The following is a 25,317-nucleotide window of genomic DNA, read 5'->3' as shown; positions in this document are numbered from 1 at the left end:
CTGATGGATGGTCTCCCCAGACACGCTGGTGGTCCTTTCCCACCGGTCCTCTGAACAATACTGTCAGAGCTCCGCAACTGTCCTTCCCCCGACTGAGAGGATGACCTTCTCTGACCGCAACCTCCTACCTCTGATATCCCTTCTTCAAAGATGCCACTTTGAGCAAATATTTACTGTCACCAAGGCTTCTGATCCATTGGGCGATCAAGCTCTCTCTACCCCCTACCCAGCTCAACACTCACTCCCCCCATATCCAGCTTTGATACCCTGGTCTCTCATTCATATGGTTCCTCCCTGTTTACACACTTCCAACTTCTTTGTCTTCAGTCCATAATCCCTAAACTAAATCTGTTTTTGCCAATTCTGGTGCCATCAAAATACCTGGAAACTGTTGGAGAAAAAATACACAACAGTGTTGGTTGCTTTCGTTTTATATTCATGACTACACAGTTCACATGGTCCCTTGTTGTCTGTCAGTCCTGCCATGTGTTTCTAGTCAAATTCTTTGCCATAAATGTTTCACGCATCGCCTGTCTTCTAACTACCACACCTCCCTTTCTCCCCCGTCTGATGGCCTTACTTCTTATTTAACTGACAAAACAGAAGAACATTGTTAAGAGTCCCTGTCATACTTTTCCCTACCTTCTCCTCCAAAGTCAGCTTTTTCAAGGTCACTGGTGAATTACATGTTGCCAAGTTCAATGGAATTTGTGTCTCTGTTTTACTCTGCCTTTCACCATTTGACACAGGTAACGACCTGCTTTTTCTTTGAAACACATTTTTAAGTTGGCTCCTGGGACCATACCCGCTCGTGGTTTTCCTCCCACCTCACTGCCCACTCCTTAACATCCTTGATTACACCCCACATCTCTTCTTGTTCCCTAAACCCTGAATCGCCCTAGGGCTCATTTCTTGGTGCTCTTTTCTCTTCTCCCTCTGTGCTCCTGCACCTTTGAGCCCATAGTGGTTCTTAGGCTTTACATAGCATCTTCACATGGACCACTCCCGAATGTTACATCTCAAATCCCCATCCCTTTGCCCACCAGACATCTCCACTTGTACAGCTCATGGGCATCTGACTTGTCGAAAGCCAAGACATATGGGTTGGGTAGAGTGAACCACCTCCCCACCAGTGATGTGGGTGGGATTCAAGGCCTCCCCCGGACCTCTTTAACTGAACCAGAGCCCACGAAGCAACCAAATCTGGGCTTTGGCAACTCTTCAGCTCATCTGTCCAGTCTCTGTCTCTGTACTCCCCATCTTAACGTAACACTTCCCTCCATAATTGCCTTTTTTATACCATTTGACACCCCTCTGAGAGAGCGAGGTCATTTCCATTGTGTAGATGAGGAAACTGAAATCGAAAGGACTTCACTTATTTGCCTGATGCCATGCAGCTCATTAGTGAGAGGGAAGAAGGAGGATGTGGCCCAGATCTGACTGCCTGCAGGCCCGGGGTTCATCCCACCCCATTGCCCTAGGGTGCTTTGGGGAGGAAGAATAGCGTCCGCGGTGTAGACTTTGTCTCAGGGACACACAGTGCTAGATGGCAAGGTGGACACACCGACCCCAGGGATACCTTCCCTGGCTCTTTCCACACAACAGCCAAATGCTGTCATCCTCACCCTTAGTAATGAAGACTCCTGCCCCAGGCAGAGGACCCCCTCAGGTAGACCTGTGGATCTTGTGGAATGGCAGCTTGACCTTGGGAAAGAGATCGTCTCTTTGGGCTTCAGTGCACCCAATGGCAAAAGGATTGGGTGGATGTGTGAGGGTTCTCTCTGCACTTCTCAGCCCTTTGGCTAACCTCAGGGGCCTGAGGCTGTTCTTGCGCGCATGCTGATGAATGTATGCACTGTCTGTCCTTAGGAAGCCCCAGAAGGTCCTGCAGAATCCTGCCCCCACCCTCTCTCTGACCTCATCTCCTGCCACTCTGGCCCTTGCCTCAGCTTTCCAGCCAAGAGAGCTTCCTTGCTCTTCCTCACATCTTTCACGGTGCTCCCAGCTAGGCCTGCCTGTTGGACTATCTCCACTCTCTGCCTGAAATGCTCTCCTTGGATATTAATATCCCTCAGCTCTTCAATATATTTTTGTTCCTGTTCAAATACCATCTTTCTTGATAAATCTGTGAAAATGCTCTCCGAAAAAGCACTCCTATCATTTTGTTTAAAAATTTGTCTTCCTAGCATTTATTGCTACTGTAACTTATATATCTATTTGTTTACTTTTTATTGTCTGTCTCTATTTCTCTATTGCTCCATAAACATAAAGAGTTTTTATTTTTATTCTCAGCTATTTTGGGAAGTAATTTCAATAGCTTCTCAATAAATATTTGTTGAATGGATGAATAAATGTTATAGCCCCCACTGACCTTTACACTATGTGATATTAATGAAAATTAAATTGGCAGTTTGTATAGTCCAAACCAGAAGGGAGTAAAGAATTTTAGCACGGGGTCCAGTTAGAGAGCCATTGCAGTAACTCACCTGTAGGTCGATTGCGACCAAAATAATGACGGTAGAAGTAATGTCATAGGGCCTTTTTTAAAAATGGAAGACACACATTTTTATTTTGTTTTATTTGTGTTTTTACTTCATTCTCCATTTTCCACATTGAGAAGAACCAAATAAGAAAAGAGAAAAAAGAGACATTATCTCCAGTGATGAAATGGAATAGCTCTGACTTCCAATCAACTACGATATATATATATCTCCTAATATTGTAAATGTGAGTCAAAATAAAAGAGAGAACTTGAGACTTCGTAGCTAAATCGTCAAACCTCAGGTGGAATAAAATATATTTACTTAAAAATAAGGACCAGTGTCCTAAAGGTGATCTTTAGTCAAGAGTTATCTTTAGGATATGGATGGACCATGAAAGAAATTTGTGCTGATCATCTCGAATTTCCTCGTGACACTTCTGGAGAGTGAGAATTGCCTGACATAAAGTTTTTACACCATGGCCTTCAAGCTTAGGGAAGTTTCTATGGGCCCAGGAATGTGAAGGGAAGATATGTAAAAATTGAAGACATCAGTCTCTTACTCAGGGGTTTTGCTATAAACCTTACCAATTTCTTGAATACCAAATACTGAGGGAGATACTCTTTTGTGTCAATGACTAGTAGATAATTCGTGAAGAATTGTTTGTAAAGATCCTCAGTTGCCGTTATGAACTGTGTACCAATTGTTTGCCCTCCGTCAAACTGAAGCACAATCTTACAGTTACGGAAATGAAAACTGCATTAGAAAAACAGAAAAAATGGAGTGGATATACAACAGAAAACTACACTAATTCCATGGAACATAGGTGACTGTTCGTGGGTAATAATGGGTTTTAAAGCAGTGATATCTTTGGAGGACAAAAGAGGTCTAATTCTTAATGTTCTCAAAAACAGGATAGAACAATGAAACAGGGGGACAAAAAGGTTGGAGATAAAAAAAAAAAGCGTTCCTGAAATAGTTTGTATCTGTAAATGGAAAGAACACTAAACATCCAATTTCCTATGGAGGTGGGGTACAGAATCACGGTAAGGAGTGAGGGAAGAGAGGAGAGCCTAAGTACTAATTTCCTCACTGTTCGTAGCAAGGAGAAAATCATATGGTCTAATGGTGAAATGTTCACTTCAAAAACCGTAGTGATTACAACCTTAATATTTTTTCATAATTTTTGAAATCAGAGGTACCATATCATAGTTTCTCTTATTTTTAACAAATTTTGTCTGACACTTACAATTCATTCTTTTTACTACATCCCTATCCCTAATATAAATTCAATAAAAATTTTAAATTTTTAAATATTTAATTTTTTTCATTAAAGATAAAACTTTTATTATTTTATTTACATATGCTACATTTTTTATATGAAATTTATTGTCAAATTGGTTTCCATACAACACCCAGTGCTCATCCCAACAGGTGCCCTCCTCAATGCCCATCACCCACCCCCATCAACCCTTAGTTTATTCTCAGTTTTTTTTTTTTATTTTTTTTTTAACGTTTATTTACTTTTGAGACAGAGAGAGACAGAGCATGAACGGGGGAGGGTCAGAGAGAGAGGGAGACACAGAATCTGAAACAGGCTCCAGGTTCTGAGCTGTCAGCACAGAGCCCGATGCGGGGCTCGAACTCACGGACCGCGAGATCATGACCTGAGCCGAAGTCGACCGCTTAACCGACTGAGCCACCCAGGCGCCCCTATTCTCAGTTTTTAAGAGTCTCTTATGGTTTGGCTCCCTCCCTCTCTAACTTTTTTTTTTTTTGTCCTTCCCCTCCCCCATGGTCTTCTTTTAAGTTTCTCAGGATCCACATAAGAGTGAAAACATATGGTATCTGAACTGGAGGGTGTTATGCTAAGTGAAATAAGTCATACAGAGAAAGACAGATACAATATTTGATATTTTAAAATCTTATTTTTTGTCTATTCATTAGTCTACCTATCAAGATATATGGATCAATATGTAAAATGATGTTTAACACATTTTAATGACAAGTGCTTCTGCACAGTGAGTTTTATGGTGATTTTTTTTCTCTTTCCCTTTTTTTCCATCTAATTTTACAAAATAATAAAAAAAAAAAGTTGTTGAATAGGATGGAACTAGAGAACTATCAGGAAGTCCTAGGAATGATTTAAGATCAGTCAGCAAAGCAAGATCGGTCTTGATTATTAACCCAGGGAATCTGGAGAGGCTCTATCCTGTTCCCTTGATCAATTTTCCTACTTAGTGCACCAACACCACACTTTCTTACTTATTCTGACTGTAGAGTAACTCTTGAAACATTGCCAGTCCCCTGACTTTGTTCTTCTTCCTCCCTATTGTGTTGACTATTAAGCCTTTGCCCTTCCATAAATAAATAAATAAATAACTAAATAAGAATTAGTTTATTGATATCCACAAAACAACTATTGGGATTTTGTTTCGGACTGCATTCTATCTATGGATGAACATGGGAAAAACTGACATCTTGACCATATTGACTCTTCCTACACATTATTATGTACTATCTCTCCATTTATTAATATGTTTATTGCATGAGAGTTTTACAATTTTCATTGCCGTAATTTGGGGCAATTTTTTAAAGATTTTTTTTTTTTAGATTTTGTACTAAATTATTTCATTTCCTTTGTGCTATATAAGTGGTATTGTGTTTTTAATTTCAAATTGCAATTGCTCCTTACTGGTATATAAACATTAATTGACTAATCTAGTATCCTGTAACCTTGCATTAACCATTTATTTGTTCCAAGAAGGTTTTATTTACTTTTTTTTTGAGATTTTCTACATAGACCACCATATCTACATAGACCACCATATATATATATATATATATATATATATATATATATATAGTCTAAAATAATAAAATAAAAGAAAATTTACTTCTTTTTCTTGTGTAATTAAATTCTACGGGAATTACAGTATGATGTTTCCAATCTTAGGGGGAAAGCCTCTAGCTTCTTACCATTAAGGAAAATATTATCTGTAGGTGTTTCATAGTTGCTTTCTGTCAACTGGAGAAGATACTCCTCTACTGCTAATTTTCTGGGATTTCTTTTTTTTTTATCGTGAGTATTGAATTTTGCAAAATGCTTTTTCTGCATTGGCTAAAATGGTCATATGATTTTTCTATTTCAGCCTGTTGATGGCATGGGACAGGCCTTCATTTCGGAATGTTGGTCTAGCCCTGCACACCTGGTGTCAGTCTCACTCAGTTGTGATTTATAATTCTTTTTACACGTAGATTTTGATTTGCTAATATTTCACTGAGAGTCTGCATCTCTGTTCAGGACAGATTTTGGTCTCTCATTTTTCTTTCTTATAATATCTTGTCCAGTTTTAGTATTATGGTGATGCTGACTTTACAGAATGAGTTAGGACGTATTTCTTCTGCTTCTGTTTTCTGGAAGAGATTGTAGAGAATCGGTATCATTTCTTCCCTAAATGCTTGATGGAATTCACACTGAAAGCTTCTGGGCCTGTGCTCTCTGTTTTGGAAGGTCATTCACTCTCTCTTCCCTTTCTGTAACAGAAATATGCCTTTTCAAATTGTCTATTTTTAAAAAAAATTTTTTTTAACCTTTATTTATTTTTGAGACAGAGAGAGACAGAGCATGAACAGGGGAGGGGCAGAGAGAGGGAGCCACAGAATCTGAAGCAGGCTCCAGGCTCCGAGCTGTCAGCATAGAGCCCAAAGTGGGGCTCGAACTCATGAACCATGAGATCATGATCTGAGCTGAAGTCAGATGCTCAACCAACTGAGCCACCCAGGTGCCCCTCTAATGCTTCTTATGTAAATTTCAGTTTCTTTCGAGGAACGGGTCCACTGTTTCTAAGTTCTCAAATTTCTGGACATAGAGTTATTCATATTTTCCTTTATTATCCTTTTAACATTCATGGGATCGGTAGTGGTGGGCCCTCTTTCGTGTCTGATATTATTAATTTACATCTTTGCTGTTTTGTTTCTTCATTAGCTTGACTAGATGTCTATCAATATCATTGATCTTTTTAAGGAAAAATCTTTTGGGTCTGTTGATCTTTACTGATAGCCTGTCTTCAATTTTATTGATTTCTGTTATACTGTATCCTTTCTTTTCTCGTGTTTATTTTGGGTTTAGCATGCTCTTTATTTTCTAGTTTCCTAATGTGGAAACTTAGATTATTGATTTTTGATCTTTATTCTTTTCTACTATGCACATTCAATGCTATACATTTCCCTCTTGGCACGGGTTTGCAATATACATTTATAAGTATTTCACATCTACTGTCAGATAAAACTATACCACCTCAGAGGTGCTGTGGGTGTATCAGGTGTTCCTAATTCCTGCCTCTGTCCCTTATAACATTGCTGTCATCCTTTTCAGCAATCCGTAAGCTGGAATTACTAAATACATCGTCACTTTTGTTATGGCAAATTATCTGTTGTATCAATTAAGAATCAAATCAATAAAAGATTACTTTCCCTTCATTTATGCTTTCTCTCACACTCTTTCTTTCTTTATGTACTTCTATATAGCTAAGATTTGAGTTTCTGAACTATGTCATTATCCTTCTTTCCAAAGAAATTCTTTTAAAATAATTTGCAAGTCGGTACTACTGGCAACAAATTATCTCATTTTGGGTTTGCCTGAGGAAGTCTTTATTTCTGTTTGACTTTTGAAAGACAATTTCCCTGGATACAGTCTTAATTCTAGGCTAGTGGTTTTGTTTTTTGTTTTTCTTTTTACACTTTCTTCCTGCTTATTGGTTTCTGAAGAAAAGTCCCTGATAATTCATATGCTTGTTACTCTACCGGTAAGGGGTTTCTTTGTCTTCATTCAAGATTTTCAACCTAAATTTCATTTTCTGCAGAATTGCTAGGCCTCAATGTGGCATTTTGGCATTTATCCTGTGTAGTTTTCTTAGATTTCGGGATCTGGGATTCGGTGTCTGTCATTAATCACTTGAAATATTTCTTCTGTTCCTTTCTCCATTTCTTTTCCTTTTTGTCTTCCCACATGCGTTTGTTAGCTCTTGGGTGATTTCACGGTTCTTAAATATCCTGTTCCGTTCATAACTATTCTTTTCATTTCCTCCATTCTTCTTTCTCTCCGCTTTTCAGCTTGAGAAGCATCATATTCATACGTTGAAGCCCTAACTCCCAGGAGCTCAGAATGGGACCGGATTTGGGATGGGGCCTCTAAAGAGACAATTAAAGGTGAATGAGGTCATTGGGGTCAAGCATAGGGGTTGGCAGGTGTTTGAGGTTTGTTAGAGCTGTAGCTGGCTAAGGCTAGATGTCCTCCGGGGTGATGTCATTCTGTAGTCCTGCCTCGAGTCCCCCCCCCCCCCCCTTTCTCTGGGCCCCCGTCTCCAGACAGAGACCTTCACAGGCGCTTCTCAGCTTTCCACCCAGTCAGGGAGGGCAGGCCACAGGGAGATGCCCAGCTGCAGGGGAGGGGCTGCTTCCCTGCCCCCCGGCCCCGAAGGCTCCCTCAAACAGGTGTGCCCAATAGCCTCCTTTGAGGGCAAGGCCTTTGTTGATAACAGCTCTCTGGGCTTATTTCAGAAAGATTACTTTCCCCTCCCCCTGCTGGAGGCGTGAGGGGTGATTCTCTGATCTGAGCACTTGATGGGGCTCCTGGCAGAAAATCCAGGCAAGGCTTGGGGTGGGGAGCGGCTTCAGGGGGCCGGGGCAGAGTCCTGATCCCCCAATCCAGCCCAGGTTCAGGCTCCAGCAAGCACCCCCCACCCCTTCAGTGTTCCCAACGAGCCCCAGCAGCAGCTTCCTCTCCAGCTAGGCCTGCGTCTACCAGCTCGCCTGTGCCTCCTGTTTGCCTGGTGGTGGTTTGTCCCGTGACCTTGTGTCTTTGGGCGAGTCCAGGAAGGACTGTAGACGCTCAGTGAGTGCGGCTGTTTTCTTCTTGCGAGGGTGACCCTGGGGATTTGCAAGCCCCTCATCTTTCAGACCAGAGGCCGGAAGTCCACGGCGCTGCCTTTCCAGGTAAGTCTGACCAATACTTGGTTTTGATTTCCTGCTGTTACCAAACCGGAAAATGTGGCTGAGCGTCTGAGTGTAAAAGGTAAAAGGCTGGTTCACACTGCAAGGTGTTTACGACATGAGGGAGAATCGGTAGCAGGGAGGTTTGCCTCCTCAAAGTGGGGACAGGCTCCCCACCCCCAGCCCCTGGAATCGGCAGTGGGACACAGTGAGTCAGAGGCACTAAGGGTCCCTGTGCTTGAGCTGTGGTGGCAAAGCTCTGAGTAGCCCCCAGATTCGCGAGATTCTAATGCAGGACTTCTCAACTTTGACCACAACTTAGAATTTCCTGGAGATATTATGCAAATTCAGGTGCCCATAGGACACTCGAATTCAATTGACAATTATATCAGATTCTCTGAGGGATCATGATGAGGTTTATCAGTATATTTTAAAGCTCCATAGATAATGTTTACTCTCCAGGGGAGAATGGCAATTACTGTTCTAAAATATTCCAGGAACAAATTGAAATTGTGGTGAGCATTAACCAAGTTTTAAGTTAGGGTTTTTTTTTTTTGATGTTTAGAGAGAGAAATAGAGTGGGGAAGGACAGAGAGAGAGGGGATCCCAAGCAGGCTCTCTGCTGACACCAGAGAGCCCAATGCAGGGCTTGAACTCACAAACCATGAGATCATGACCTGAGCCAAAGTTGAATGCTTCACCGACTGAGCCACCCAGGTGCCCCCTAGGTTTGATTTTCTTTTTTTAATTAAAAAAAATTGTAATGTTTACTTTTGAGAGAGAGAGATAGAGCATGAGCGGAGGAGGGGCAAAGAGACAGGGAGACACAGAGTCCGATGAAGGCTCTAGGCTCTGAGCTGTCAGCACAGAGCCCAACATGGGGCTCAAATTCACGAATCGTGAGATCATGACCTGAGCCAAAGTTGGATGCTCAACCGACTGAGCCACCCAGGCACCCCTCCTAGATTTGATCTTTTTTTATGTTCGAGGCAAAAATGTTTGTTTACCCCATCCCCAGTGACATGCACATGTTCTTGAGTGGAAACACAACCACACACAAGCCCTTCTCCTTGATAGCAACTTACTGGTTTTTTGGTTTGTGGTGATTCACTTGGAGAGGTTACATCCCTCAACTCCAGAGTAAAGTGTCAATGGTGGGGCCAGCCTGTGGGTGGTGACCTAAAATGAGCAAATGCCATCAACATGATTCTTTTTTTTTTTTTTCTTTTAATTTAATTTATTTTTTTTTTAAATTTACATCCAAATTAGTTACCATATAGTGAAACAATGATTTCAGGAGTAGATTCCTTAATGCCCCTGACTCATTTAGCCCATCCCCCTTCCCACCACCGCTCCAGCAACCCTCAGTTTGTTCTCCATATTTATGAGTCTCTTCTGTTTTGTCCTCCTCCCTGTTTTTATATTATTTTTGTTTCCCTTCCCTTATGTTCATCTGTTTTGTCTCTTCAAGTCCTCATATGAGGGAAGTCATATGATTTTTGTCTTCCTCTGACTGACTCCTTTCACTTAGCATAATACCCTCTAGTTCCATCCACGTAGTTGCAAATGGCAAGATTTCATTCTTTCCTATTGCCGAGTAATACTCCATTGTATATACAGACCATATCTTCTTTATCCATTCATCCATCAATGGACATTTGGGCTGTTTCCATATTTTGGCTATTGTTTGACACATGACATGGTGGGATAGGTTAGGAACAGGCACTTATTCCCAAGACATCAATAAATGTGGCAGAAGGACTCCAGAGACCCTGGTGGCTGACAATAAAATTGGAGGTACATGATTTTATGAAGGGGACCTCATAGTCTCACACACACACACACACACACACACACAAGCTGAACTGGTACCTAAAGAATGGGAATATGAAAAGGCACCAAATGGTCAGCTGTCCAGGGAACTCTGTGCCAACGTTAGCACAGGAAGAATGGCGTCTGCGGGATGTACTCGTGTGCAGAGGGCATGAACATGAGCAAAATAAAGGGAATGGTGGCTGCTGTGGGTAACATTCTGATGCCAGGCTTTGTTAAACCTCTTGTACTTTGTGGGAACCATCGTGGCAGTATGGAAACATTACATGGGGTGGCTTATCCTTAGCGTAAACCATATGCGAACCCTCAATCTGACAATGCCTGGGGCAGTGGGAAGCTTGGGACTGGTTTTCTCTGGTTGCGACTGGACCTTAGTGGCAAGTGAGGGTGGAGGCTGGAGCCAGGAAGGAGCCGAGAGCACAGAACAGATGTCTTCCAGCGGTCCGGTCCCCAAACATCCCTCCATCTGTGAACAAGATAGCAACTGTGGGCTTGACTTTGCTTTTTTTTCTTTTTAGTATCTTACCAACTAGCATTTCCATCTTGTCTTCTGGTTCTTCTTCTGAATCATAACCGTGATAGAAAATAGAATCCCCAGATTCTCGTGATGCCGGGTCAGACCGAAATACTCTCAGGGTTCTGCCCATATTATTTTAAAGGCAATTGTAAATGAGATATTTCCAAAATGCTTTCTTAAAATATTACAGTTTTTGTCGACTTTACACCCAGGGTCGTCTTTGTCAAAACGCATCATCCTCCCTAAGCGACGAATGCCATTTTTATTTTATTCTCTGCTCCATACGTAACATAGAAATCATGCCTCCATCCCGTCTGAAAATATTGCCCCGAACGTAATAATAAATACTAAGAAAAGAGGCATCTGGTTAGTGAATTTGGTGAATGCTGGCTTAAAGAAAGTTAAACAGGTTTTTCTTTTTTTTCTTTTTTTTAGTATCAGTAGTTGTATACATAACTATAATATATTGTAGAATATAATTTATATGTATTTCAATTATATTTTAATATATTATAAATACACTGATGAATAGAAATTAAAATATATATAAATATATTTCACATATACAGAATATATCCCTGAAGTCGTTGGAATCAGAAACCTGTTTCGTAAATTTGACAAACAGGTGATTACGTTTGAGAAATCCATCCTTCACTTGTTTCTAGGCATGAATATTTCCTTTACAATATATTCAAGCTCTCCTAGCTATCGTACCTTTACAACGGGAAGATGCTTAAACACAGGTGATCATCTCTTTTCTCTATGAAGATTTGCGGCCACTTAGTGGCCACAGATCCTGATCGTCACCACTGGGGTTCAAGCCACATGCTCGTCAGGGTTCTAGTCAGATGACCTCATGCTAGGGACTTCTGACTGTCAACACCCTTAATTCTCCATGGAAGCAGCTGATAATCATGCTGCTTTAAGTGAGTTAGTAGCACCAGGGAAATTAGAAGAGTTGCGGAGGGAAAGAGTTTGAAGTTGTTCAGCGTTTCACCTTAAGCTGCTGCACAATGACGTTTTTAGGAAGTGCTTTAACCATAACTCTCTATTTCCTCCTAATTCCCAACCGCATTGAGACAGTGCATTGAAACAGCAGAGAATCAAAATCAAGGCTGAAGGAGAGGGGGTAGACATTTCATATGGTCTCAATCAATACTGAAGATACAGAGGGAAAGAAAAGCAGAGGCTGGTTACCCACGGACGGGGACGGTGGGGCACCGCACCCAGGGGAGGGTGCATGCCTCCAGAAGTCCCGGATCCCTTCACATACTCACCCCTCTCCAACTCACGATTCCTCAGTTCAAACTTCACGCCGGTGATGTGCCTTCAGGGGCCAGTTTATTTGGGCAAACTGATCAATGGGCTGTAGAAATCTTACATGTGCCAAAGTTGTATTAGGAAACGAGTTAAGATACTCCCATATCAATGTAAAGTCCATCGTTAATGACATAGGTACTGATTGCTCGTTATGTGCTCACAGTCGAAATTGATCTGTTTTAATGTACAATCTTACTAAAATGTTAGTGCAATACGTGTGCATGTGTGTGTGTTCGATTTCCTAGAATTTATAGACTATATTCAAACCAAATTCCTCGTTAGGTATTTAGGAAGTTTATAAGAGGCCTAAGGAGTTAGGGCAGTAATAAGTTCATTTAAATCCATTAGAGATCCTCTGTGTAAATACCTCCAACAAAATAGAGTAATACATCTTCTTCGTATATAAAAATGTAAATGATAAACAGTGCATTTTATAGTCTGTGGATTAAACTATTAGGTGTCATTAGACTCTAATTTAGTAAACGAAAATGAGCTCAGAGTAGGTATCGTTTCTGATAGCAGTATCTGGAGTGTCTGAAAATATTGTTGATTCAATGGGAAAGGAACTTATCCTTTGTGATTTCAATTGTATGTGTGCAAATTTAAGGAGACAGAGACGGACGTCTGGAATATGAAGTGGGTTACATAGTTTCCTTTTCTCTTGGTGCAGACTTTCTCCTCTTCTCGCGGGGTCAGTAGGGGCTTGCCTGCATTCTACTGTCCGTCACTACGAACTTGCCTGGTCTCCAGATTTCACGTACATGGAATCATACAGGACTTGTCTTTTTGTACCCGTCTTCTTTCACTTAGCATAATGTTCTTAAAGTTCATCCGTGTGGTCACAACTATCAGAACTTCATCCTTTCTTAAGGCAGAAGAATAACCCATTCTCTGTATAGACCACACTCTGCTTATCTGTCCACCCATCAATGGACACTTGGCTTGCTTGGACCCTTTTGCTCTCATGAATGATGCTGCTAGGAATGTCGGTGTGCAAATATCTGCTAAAGTCCCTGCTTTCAGTCCGTTTGCCTCTGTATCTTTTAGTGAAATCTGAGTCCTATGGTAAGTCTGTTTCACTCTTTGAAACACGGTTTCCAAGGCAATCTACATTTTACATTCCCACCCGCGACCTATAAGGATTTTATTTTTTCTCCTCCCTCTTTCTCTTCTCTATTATAGCCATCTTAATAGGTATGAAGAGGTATCTCATTGTGGCTTTGATTTACAAAGTCACTTCCCTAGTGATTAATCATGCTGAGCATCTTTACCGGGCGTATCTGACTGTTTACATATCTGACCGCTGCTTTTGCTGATTCACAAAGTTTGTATTTCTGTTTTTACTCATCTTGAGGTATTTTCCCATTTCCCTTATGATTTATTGTTTGGCCCGTTGGTGGATTCTGTATCCCTTTAGTTTCCATATATTTATGGATCCCCCAGTTTTCCGTCTGTTGCTATTTTCCAGTTGTATTCCACAGTGGTTGGAAAGGGTACTTTGTATGATTTCAATTCATTTTTTTAAGTGGTTATGTAGTTGAGAGAGAGCGCGCGCACGTGCACATGCGTGGGGAAGGGCAGAGAGAGAGGGGAACAGAGGATCTGAAGCAGGATCCGTGCTGACAGCAGAGAGCCGGATGTGGGGTTTGAACTATGAGGTCATGACCTGAGCTGGTGGAAGTTGGATGCTTCAACGACAGAGCCACCCAGGAGCCCCTGTATGATTTCAAATAAAAAAAAGTATATCGGCACTTGTTTTGCAGCCTAGGTGACATGTGGTCTGTTCTGGTGAGTGCTCTGTGTGCACTTAGAACATGGCGTGTTTTGCTGCTGCCTGTTGGATGTTTCCAGAAACCTGTACATCTAATTTGCATACAGTGTTGTTTACATTCTGTTTCCTCACTGACCTGCTTGTTCTGTATTGAAAGTGGGGTTCTGATGAGTCCAACTGTTGTAGAACTAACTCTCCCTCTCCCTCTCCCTCTCCCTCTCCCTCTCCCTCTCCCTCTCTCCCCCTCTCTCCCCCTCTCTCCCCCTCCATCCTCTCTCTCTCTCGAATTTGGTCAGATTTTTCCCTTTGCCTATTTTGGGACTTTGTTGTTAGCCACATGCAATTGTTACATATTCTTAATGGATTGCAACTTGTAACAATAGATAATACACTTCTTTGTCTCTTGTGGCTTGTAAACTTATACTATTTATGTCTTTCCCTATGTCTGTATTTATCTTTTTTACTTAAAATCTGTTTTGTCTGCTAATATAATTCTTTGCTTTTGTGACCGTGTCCATAGAATATCTTTCTCCCTCCTTTTATTTTCAAATGTTTTGTCTTTGCATCCAAATACTCTCACACAGTCTATAGATAAGTGAGATTTTTTACTTACTCTGTCAATCTCTGCCTTATTTGGAGAGTTGAATCTATTTCATTTTAAAGTAATGTTGATAACAAAAATTCACTTATACCATGTGGCTATTTCCTTATGTGTGTCTTAATTTTTTCCTTTTTTTTTTGTTCTATCTTCTATTATTCCCTTTCCTCATACGTAGTCAGTGTGTGTGTGTGTGTGTGTGTGTGTGTGTGCGCGCATGCGTGTGAGATCAGTGGTTATTATCTTGGGGAAGCAGTCACTTGGTCACCTTATATCAACCTAGTTCCAATGATACCAACTTAGTGTCAAAATTATGCAACACTCTGCTTCTGTACATATCTATCCCTCCCCCTTATATTGTTATTTTCACTGCTTACATCCTTCTGCATTGCATGCCCATTAATATCGATAGAAAAATACATTGGTTTGTGTGTTTGCCTTTTAAATCAGAGGACAGATGCTGGTGAGGATGTGGAGAAACAGGAACCCTCTTGCACTGTTGGTGGGAATGCACACTGGTGCAGCCACCCTGGAAAACAGTGTGGAGGTTCCTCAAAAACTTAAAAATAGATCTACCCTATGAGCCAGCAACAGCACTGCTAGGAATTTCTCCAAGGGATACAGGAGTGCTGATGCATAGGGGCACTTGTACCCCAATGTTTATAGCAGCACTTTCAGCAACAGCCAAACTATGGAAAGAGCCTAGATGTCCATCAACTGATGAATGGATAAAGAAGATGTGGTTGATACACACAATGGAATACTACATGGCAATAAGAAAGAATGAAATATGGCCTTTTGTGGCAACGTGGATGGAACTGGAGAGTGTTAACGCTAAGTGAAATAAGTCAGTCAGAGAAGAGGACAGACACCATATGTTTTCACTCCTATGTGGATCCTGAGAAATTTAACAGAAGACCATGGGAGAGGGGAAGGAGAAAAAATAGTTTCAAACAGAGAGGGAGGCAAACCATAGGAGACACTTAAAAACAGAGTACAAACTGAGGGTTGATGGGGGTTGATGAGAGGGAAATGGGTGATGGACACTGAGGAGGGCACTTGTTGGGATCAGTACTGAGCGTTGTATGTAAGCGATGAATCACGGGAATCTACTCCCGAAGCCAAGAGCACGCTGTATACACTGTATGTCAGCTAACTTGACAATAAATTGTATTTTAAAAATATAAATAATATAAATTAAAAAAACAAAAATAAATCAGAGGACAAATGAGGAGTTATAAACCTCAAATGCATAATATTAGTTTTTGTATTTACTTAGGTGGTTAGCTTTGCCAGTGTTCTTTATTCATCCATTCTTCTTGTATTTAATTACTGTCTAGCAGTCTTTCATTCCAACTTAAGGGGCTATATTAACATTTCTTGTATGGTTGGTCTAAAGACAATAGAGTCCCTTGGTTTTGCTTATTTGGGCATGTTATGATTTCTCGCTAATTTCTGAAGAGCAATTTTTATTTCAAATTCTTTGTTGAGGGGTTTCTTTTTCCCCTTTCCACACTTTAATTATGTCATCCCACTGTCTTTTGGCCTCATGGTATGTTAAGAGAAATAAGCTAGTAATAACACTGAGGATCCTTATGATGAGTCACTTTTGTGGCATTCAAGATCCTCTCTCCTTGTTTTTAAGTTTTTATTTAAATTCTAGTTAACATGCAGTGTGATATGAGTTCCAGGTGTATAATCAAGATCCTGTCTTTGTCATTGTCTATAATGTGTCTTTGTGGCTTTTGATTTAGCCTGTGTGGAGTTCATTTGAGCTCCTTGGATGTTTCATTCATTTCCTTCATCAAGTTCGGAAATTTTCATTCATTATTTTTTCAAATGGTTCCTCGACCTCTTTGTCTGACTCTTCTCACAGCTTGGTCTACTTAATGGTGACCCACAGAACCCTTGGGTTTCATTCCATTTCCTCCACTCTTTTGTCATTCTGCTCTTCAGACTCGATTATTTGTCTTTGAGTTCACTGATCCTTTCTTCTATAGAATCAAATCAGTTGAAATTTGCTTATAAATTTGTCCAGTTGTTGTACTTTGTAATGCGAGAATTCCTATTAGTTTCCTCTTTATGATTTTTACCTCCTTATTGATATTCCCATTTTGTTCATCCATCATTTTTCTGGTTTACTTTATTTCTTGCCTATGGTTTTCTTTAAATTTTTGAAAATATTTAAAACAGTTGATTTAAAGTCTTGGTCTAGTAACTCCAAGGTCTAGGGTTCTCCAAGGATGGTTTCTGTTCATTTCTTTTTCTTCTGCATGGGCTGTCTTTTCTTACTTCATCGTATGCTTTGTAATTTTGTGTTGTTATTGGTGTTGAAAACTGGACATTAGAATATTATTCTCTGGTAACTCTGTAAATCAAATTTTCTCCCCTCCTAGATATTTCTCTTCTTGATGGCTAAAAGCTGACCCCTTTGTTCAACTAGTGTAATGTTAAGATAAAGACTTCCTTCAATCCAAGAGCAAAAAGCTAAGCGAAGCAAAACAAAACAAAAAACCCAGAAGACGAAAGTATTCTTCTATTCTTTGTGGCTTGACTTTGTCACTTGTGCAGAGGCTAGAGATCAGTTTAGGGTCTTCTCTGGTCTTTTGTGAGCACGCATCCTGCCCTGGGTATATCTGTGGTTTTCTAAACTCCCGCAGTACCCATGGGTGCTTTTGGATGTCCCAGTATCCCCAGAGAAATTTCCTCCAGGCCTCTGAGTCAACCATATGTCTCAACCATTACCTTCTGCCCCACATATCTGTGGGTCTTTCTTTGCCATCCAAGTGTTTTTGAGCAATGTCTGTCATTTTCTGCCCCCAGTGGGTTCTGTGTTCGGTGAAACAGAAATGGAAGGCTTGCATCAATCGTTCCGGTAGTTTCCAGACTGATTAGGATAGACAAGCAGAATGAGTTATGGCTCCCTCTGAAGCCAGAGACCAGGTTCCCACACAGGAGCCAGGGAGGGAGGTGGAGCAAGGGCAGCTAAGATGGCACAAAGCTTTCAACCATTTTCAAGTCATCTTATCCTTGATTCAGCATTTGTCTGATTGCTCTGAAGGTTTGGCTGTTTTCCAGAGTCCTGACCCTGTGGGTTCAGTTTCTGTGCACTTCTCCTCTTCTCTCTTGGGGGAGGGGAATTTGGAGCCATCCAGTCCTCCATTTTTCCAAAGTCACTCCCGTTGACTTCACTTTTTTTTTTTTATGTCACTTCACTTTCAAACCCCAAATATCACAGTTTCCATGAATTCCCTGGATTCCTTCCACTTTCCCATGTTTTTGTGTGTATACAGTCAGATTGATCTAATACTCTTAGTGACAGAAATTAACATGATGAACATTACTTCACAATAACAGAATATTTATTAAATTTTCGTGGGCTAAGCAACATCTATCTTCCTGGAAGATTGCAGGTAGTTTCGAAAAAACATCAGATATTTGGCAGTAAAATACATATTTGGGCTTGTCTTTATAAATCTGATACGATCTCCAGCATAGAAATAATCTGAATCATTTTTGTTTGCTTTTTTTTTTTTGAGATATAATTGATACATGCCATTATATTAGTTTTGGGTGTACAACATAATGATTTCATATTTGTATATATTGTGAAATAACCATCACACTAAGTCTAGGTAACGTCTGTGTTAATATGCTTTTTTTAGCATTCAGGAAAAAGAAAATGGTCTCACTGTGTCTTTCTATTTCTTCCTGTCCCAGCTCTCTACTGGTTGAGTGTATGTACATACATCCATGAATAGATGTACACACACAGAGATACATGCTCCCCTACACATACATCCAAATATTTTATTGAATTGTTTTGTTTCATGAAGGGTGCTTGTCTTTGTAACTTTTCTTGTACACAGTGTTTTAATTTTGCTTCTACTCCATATAGTACAATTTAAAGGCAACATGAAGGGTAAGAAAGAATATATGTTGACAAATCACTAAGCTGTGACATAATAATCTGATATCTAGGCTTCTGTCTGTCAGATGCAATCATAAATAAAAGATAGAAAGAAGCAAGGGATTGCTTTTTAAGGAAATTAAACTGTCTTGAGAATATTTCAAAAATGTGATTTGAAAGGGCATATACATGACATAAGTATTCTTCAGATTTCTATTCATTCCCGGATGATACCGGGTGAGATCAATTGTGATGTTCTTGTCTTGTGTCTAAACGCTCATCCAGGGAATAAACTCCTACAGAGCAAAGGGCCTTGCTCAAATCCCCAGAGCACCTGCTTGGCAGACTGTGACTCAAAGCTTTCTAAGGTGATTCAGCCCTTCACTGCACCCCCCGGGGCTCTCACGCGCTAGATGTAAGGTTCCCTTTTGTGTTATAAGACTTTTCTGTGTGATAATTAAGACAGTGACTAGTACAACATTTTTAGGCATCTGCCCATACACATAGCTCCTGAAGTGATGACTGTGGATGTCTTGAGGTTTTGTACATTCTCTCAGTGGGCCAAATGTCAAGACGCGAAATATCAAAGTTCTGGATTCATTGGAACAAAGGGAGGAAAAGCCTGCCACATTTGGAACTGAGAAATGGAAATCCGGTACCGACAGATAAAAGATGCAGAGCTGTCGTGTTTGTGTAGGTGGCTTTAAAGGCATTTTGCCACAACTAGTTAATAAATTTGCATATGCTTCTTCCAAAGTCTCTGGATTTAAGTAATTAGACATTAAGATTCTTATCAAGTAGCATTTTGCATTTTGTTCTGTTTCATGCTGTTTATGCAGAAGCCAATGGATATTTAGCCTCTGAGAAACCTGCATTAAATCAATATTACATTAGTGTTTTAATGGCATTAGCTCAATAGCCATATGCCCAGATATTGTCTCCATTCAGAAAGTTAGGAATCAGTAAATAAAAATGAGATAATTAACCATGAATACCTGCTACTCACATTTTATGTGTACAACATTATCTCTTTCCATTCAAAGCTTGACATTATTACCTATCATTCAAGAAATGTAAACCCACATTCCATATATTGCATAGCAATGGAGCTCTTGTGGTGACCTCACATATGTTTCCATGGTAGCATATTCATCTGAAAATAGCACAGCGCTTTGATTTATAGATGGTCAAAGATGGACTCCTGAATGATGCTCATTGAAAAGCCTAATTTCAAAACAAATTCTTAGGTTGGAGATTTTGCAAGGCAATATTATAAACTAACACGGTGTTTATATTTTTAATGATTATGCATTTCTACTTCTGAATTTGAAGTAATATTTTCACCATCCAAATGCCTTGCAATTCGAATATTTACCGGCAAGGTAGATATTAGCACCAGAGTAAAGGAATAGAGTTTTGGCAACTCGCCATTCCCATTGGCTGCCTTGCCAACTGACCCCAAGGGTGTTAGTGTATTTGGGCTGTAGACTGGGCAGCTTAAATGATATAAAAAAGTTATTTTCTCATAGTTCTGGAAGCTGGAAGTCCCCAGATCATGGCCTGGTTTCCCCTGTTGGTGAGGACTCTTAGCTTGCGGACCTAGACTTTCCTGTGAGCACCTGCAGGGAGAGAGAGAGAAAGCGTGAGCTAACAAGCAGGCTCTGGTTCCTTTTTAAAAGGACACTAATCCTATGAGATCAGGGCCCACCCTTAGAACCTCATTTAACCTGAAGTAGCCCTAAGTACTTTCTTAGGGGCCGATCTCCAAACGTAGCTGTACTGGGTTTTGGGGCTTTAGCATATGAACTGTGGAGAGGGCCACAAACATTCAGTGCCCAACAGCAGTCCTCGTTACTCCCATCTTCTCAGGGCGCTGGTATCTGCATTGTCCATTCTAACAGTGGGATAGATTTGTACCTCCTGAGATCAAGCGGCATGTCGGGATCACTGGGTGATTGGTGTCACCGTAGATCATTCAGTTGCTCCAAAGTTAACTTTTAACTTCAGCAAAGCAGTAATAAACTAGAGATGAATATTGATTAAAAAAAAAAAAAAAAAACACCAAAAAGCAAAACTCTTCTGCGGTAACATACAAGTAAAGGTAAGAGAGTAGATGTTTTCCTGCGTTTTGTGGGAAGGCTTTCACGTGCCCAGGACTATGAAATTGGCTGGAAACTCCAAAACCTCAGCATTCGCTTTGACCCTTCCCGGCTCCTTCTCACCTGCTTTGCTCAGTGAATCGGGGCGATCACATTCACTGACCCCAGGCCTGACCTGTTTCTACAGGCAAAAGACGTGAGGAAAGGGATGCCCATTACATAACCTCACAATATCTCCGAAGGATCCATACTTTTAACTCAGAGTCTGGATTGTTGAAACGATTTAAAGTTATTGTTGTCAGCAGAGACCCTTGGAAATCGGAATAATGCTTACCTGCAGCAGCATAAAATAATGTAAAGTACTCCACATGTGTTCTGAAAAACTCTGTATTCTGCAAAATCATGGGCTAGAACACAGGGTTTATGAGGAAAAAAAGGTCAGCAACAACTCTTTTAAGCCCTTGGGGACTCCACATCCAGAGCCCTAATTAAAGCAATAATGATACTCGGGTGAGTTCTAGCCCTTTCCATGGCCATCACCCCTCAGAGCCATCACCTGTGCATCTTTACAGGCCCTCAGAATTACGGGGCTTTGAAGACATTGACTTCTAGTAGAGACCATGTGATCAAAGTGAAAACTCCAGCTCAGGGGTGACCTTCTTCATCAGTTAGTATTTGAATACAGGGAGAAATTTCCTTGCACCTTCTCTGTCTATCCTTACAGCTTCCCAGGTAGCTTATGCTGGAGAACGAAGACTAAGTCACCGATTTCTTGTACTGGAGTAGGATGCTTCTAGCAGATTTTGCATGTTTTTTCCTTCAGGTCTTTATATATTGCTGATGTTTTTATCTTTAATCCTGATCTGACCTTGAACCATAATCCCTTCAAATTATTAACGTGCCAGGAGAAATTGTAGATGAACCGGCAGGATGTATACAAACTCACCTTATTTTCCTGTGTGTATAAGTTAATTTGAATCAAATAACAGGGGCACGTGGGTGGCCCAGTTGGTAAAGCGCCCGACTTCAGCTCACATCATGATCTCACAATTTGCGAGTTGGGCTGACAGTGTGGAGCCTGTTGGGATTCTCTCTCTCTCTCTGTGCCCCTAACCCGCTTGTGCCCTCTCTCTCTCTGAAATAATTAATAAATATCAAAGAAACAACATAGGCAGCAGAATAGACTGTATTTGGGTGTATGATCAAAAATTAAAAAAAAAAAAAAGAACAGAGACACCATGTAATGGAGAGACCACCCATTACCTTATGAAGATGGTCTATGCTTCATACAGCCCACTGTCCCAGAAATTAACACACACACACACGCCTGCAATCCCTGTTTCTCTATTCAGTGACTCACTCTCAGCTTCTTCATATGTGAACACTCTTGCCTTCTATCCCCCTTCTTTAGATTTCATAACCCTTCAGGCTCTGCCCTTGTGCATGAACCATTTCTGTCCCACCAATTTGACCTCCTTCTACACCTTGAAAGAGGTCGTACCCCAGCTCTGCACCAGCTCCCCGCTAGAACAGAGCCTCTGACCACATGGCTGAGCTTCTGCTCTTTGGCAGGAGAAGAGGGTTGGTTTGCGATCAGAGCAGGGAGTTTAGGAAGCAAAAGGTGGGCACTCACATTTGGAGAAAGACATTGAATTCTGAGTTAAGGAGGTCTTGTATTCGAGTGACAAGACATACTTAAACCTTTTGAATTGCTGAGAAAAAAATTTCTGGAAAAAGCATTCATTCCTTTTAATTCCAGCCAAGCGAATATGTGAAGGAGCCAATGAGGGTGTCTGAGAATAGAGGGAGAGTCGGAAAGACCTAAAGTACAGGGTGCCCCAGGGATGTAATGAGAAGAGTGGAGCCTGCTTCTCACTTGGAATGCTACCTGAGCATCATGTACCACAGGCTGAAGGAGAGGGTGCTGTGGTCTGAATGTGGGTGCCCCCTCCAATTCATATCTTGAAATTCTAACCCCAGTGTGAATACTGGGAGGAGGGGCTTCAGGGAGGTTCTACCTCATGAGGGTGGGGTTCTCACGAATGGGATTAGTGCCCTCAGGGAAGAGACCCCAGACGGACCCCTTCCCCCTCCCACCATGAGAGGACATGTAAGTCTGCCATCTGGACCCAACCACGCTGGTGCCTTGATCCTGGACCTCTAGGCTCCAGAACAGTGAGACTCAGCTCTGTGTGCTGGAAAGGCCCCCCAGTCGGTGGCACTCGGCTGTGGCAGCCCCAGCAGATGGGGGCAGAGAGTGGCCTCACCTGCCCTGGCTTCTCTCTGTACTGGTCACAGAAGACAGTGCTCTGCTGATACTCCCAGCCCTTTCCTTCCAGCCGGCTTCTCAAAAGTGGTCCCGTGTGAAATTCCACACAGAAATGCCTCCCTAGTCCTCCTGACTCCTTACCTTCCATTCTGATTCCTGAAAAGTCAGCTAAGGTATCTGATCTTCCCATTCTTTTAGTTCTTCTGCCATCACTTACAGGACTTTACTGTTTTCTTTTGTAAATAGGAATCTTAAATTGCGTGGGGCCCTGATTTTAGAATATAGGCCTGTGTTCAAGGTAGGGTTCAAGATCCCTTATCATTTCTTGTGATTCCATTCCAACTTGTAAATTCCATTGCTGGTTATTTTTTCCAAAACAAATTCTGTTCATGGTGGAGAAGGGGACACGTCTTCTGTAGGTTGTACCTGAACACACCTTATCTGTTCTCCTCTTTTTTCTCCACTGGAACTGCCATCCCTCCCCAAACCACTTCCATCCATGGCAGGACCGTTAACATAATCTTCCTTTCTGAGTTCCACACCACATATGTTCTATCTACCCCTCCCACAATGCCCCCTTCCAAAATGCATGCCCATGCGGATTCTAATGGGGTCATGTACGGTGACCCAGTCTTCTTCCTTCCATATATATATTTCACAAAATATTTATTCCAGTGGATATATGCAGCAAACAACCTAGACATGAAAGTTCAACAAAGTAATAGGTGAAGGACGTAATATAAATAATTTTATGTGGAATTATTGGTGTTCAATATTGACTCATTACTGAAAAAACCTAGAAACTAAATCCTTTTGTAGAGGTAACCACATTGTTGTATAACCAACTCTGTGCACAAGGGTACCTGAAAGTATAAAATGATTTCATGTAGGTAGAAGGATAAGAAGGGAAAAGAGAGTTCGGGCCATTTAGAACAATCTAGCAAAGCGTGAGCTTTAAACACGGTTTCATGGTAGTAAGGTCTGAAAATAACCCTTAAACTACTGAGGACTTGAAGAAAAGTGAAACTTGAATTTACACAGTGGATATTGAACATTGGGATTTTCTTGCCCAAAGATATGGGAAGAATAATGGGACTGGGGGGGGGGGGGAAGTTTCCTCAGTGGATATTGTAAATCCTGTAACCTTCATGAAAGAGTTAAACCCATGAGGTAACAAATAATGACTATTTCTCCATTGACACAAAGCCTCAATTTCACTTCTAAATGGATGGGCACATTGTAAAGAATAAAATGGTTCCATCTTTTACATTTGTTTTTGTCCAGCTGTGAAAGTTTTCATTTATAGTTTCAGATCTCTAGAAACCTCTAGAAGGTAGTTTCCTCTTAAGTATTTCTCCCCATTTATACTTCATCTGAATTAAGACAGACACTGACTCTGTTTCCATCAGCAGGAGAGCCGAGCTGAGAGAGTTTAAGCTCTGGAATTAGAACAATGGCATTCAAAGCTTGGCTTCACCACTGGCTGGTCGTTAGGTCCTACCTATGCTTCATCTTTCTTTTCCTCAGATTTACATACCAGGTCAAGAGCAAGACACATGTATTTCCATATAAGAAAAATAAAAGTATTTACCTCAAAGGATTTTTGTGAGGATTAGAAGAGGTCCCAGATATAGAGAGTTCTTGGCACTCAGTAAACACTCATGAAATGATGGGTGTTACTATTACCTAAAATAAAGCACTTAAATAGCATCAAGAAAGCAATTACTCTTGTGCCAAACCTGAGGAGCAATGTGATTCAGACAGTTGTAACTAAGTTGTGGGTCAAAAGGAAGAAATTAAGTTTCTGTTTGGCCAAATAATTGTTGACTGGGTCAGGTAGCATCAGGAGACAGAAACCAGGAACCCGTGCCGATGTCCCTAGAGAAAGGTAAAGTCTCTGTGGAAGCCCCAGGCCCTTAGCACAGACTGAAAGGTGAAAAGCAAATGTTCGAGGTGAACGATCTCAGCCAAGACTCACATGCACCAAGAAGCATTAAAATATAGATACTTTAATACAACTTGTTACACTTATCATGTCTTCCAATTTTCATAAAATCCTATGGACCAGGAATTATTCAGTTGGACTGGGGGAAGAAGTCAGGTTCCTGAAGGATAGGTGGGCAAATTAATCCTGGGAGGGCACTCCAATATGCTGGGTGACCAGTAGTCTACCTTCACTGCTAGCTCCGGGTGGAAAACAACACAACACAACACAACACACAGAGGCTCAGGATGGGTGGACATTCAACAGTGTTGTTTTCATAATTTGTTACATACTAACTCAATGGAAAAACAATTTATATACTAACTCTATTAAAAAAAAAAAGGCATTCTAGGCATTTCCATCAAGGCTGTTGTGGGCTGTTACTATTTTCCTTGGCATCTGTCTCCTCTTCTCTGCCAGGATGTTTTTCTCTGGCATTTTCCCCTCATTCACGTGTCTCTTTCTCACTGTGATTTTTTTTTTTTTTTTTTTTTTTTTTGCTGTTGCTTTTTGAGTCTCTGCGAGCTCTGTATTAATTTCTG

Source organism: Panthera pardus, unplaced genomic scaffold, assembly GCF_024362965.1.
Source record: "Panthera pardus isolate Hobbes unplaced genomic scaffold, ASM2436296v1 HiC_scaffold_13, whole genome shotgun sequence".
Taxonomy (NCBI): domain Eukaryota; kingdom Metazoa; phylum Chordata; class Mammalia; order Carnivora; family Felidae; genus Panthera; species Panthera pardus.
This window is presented reverse-complemented; position numbering follows the sequence as displayed.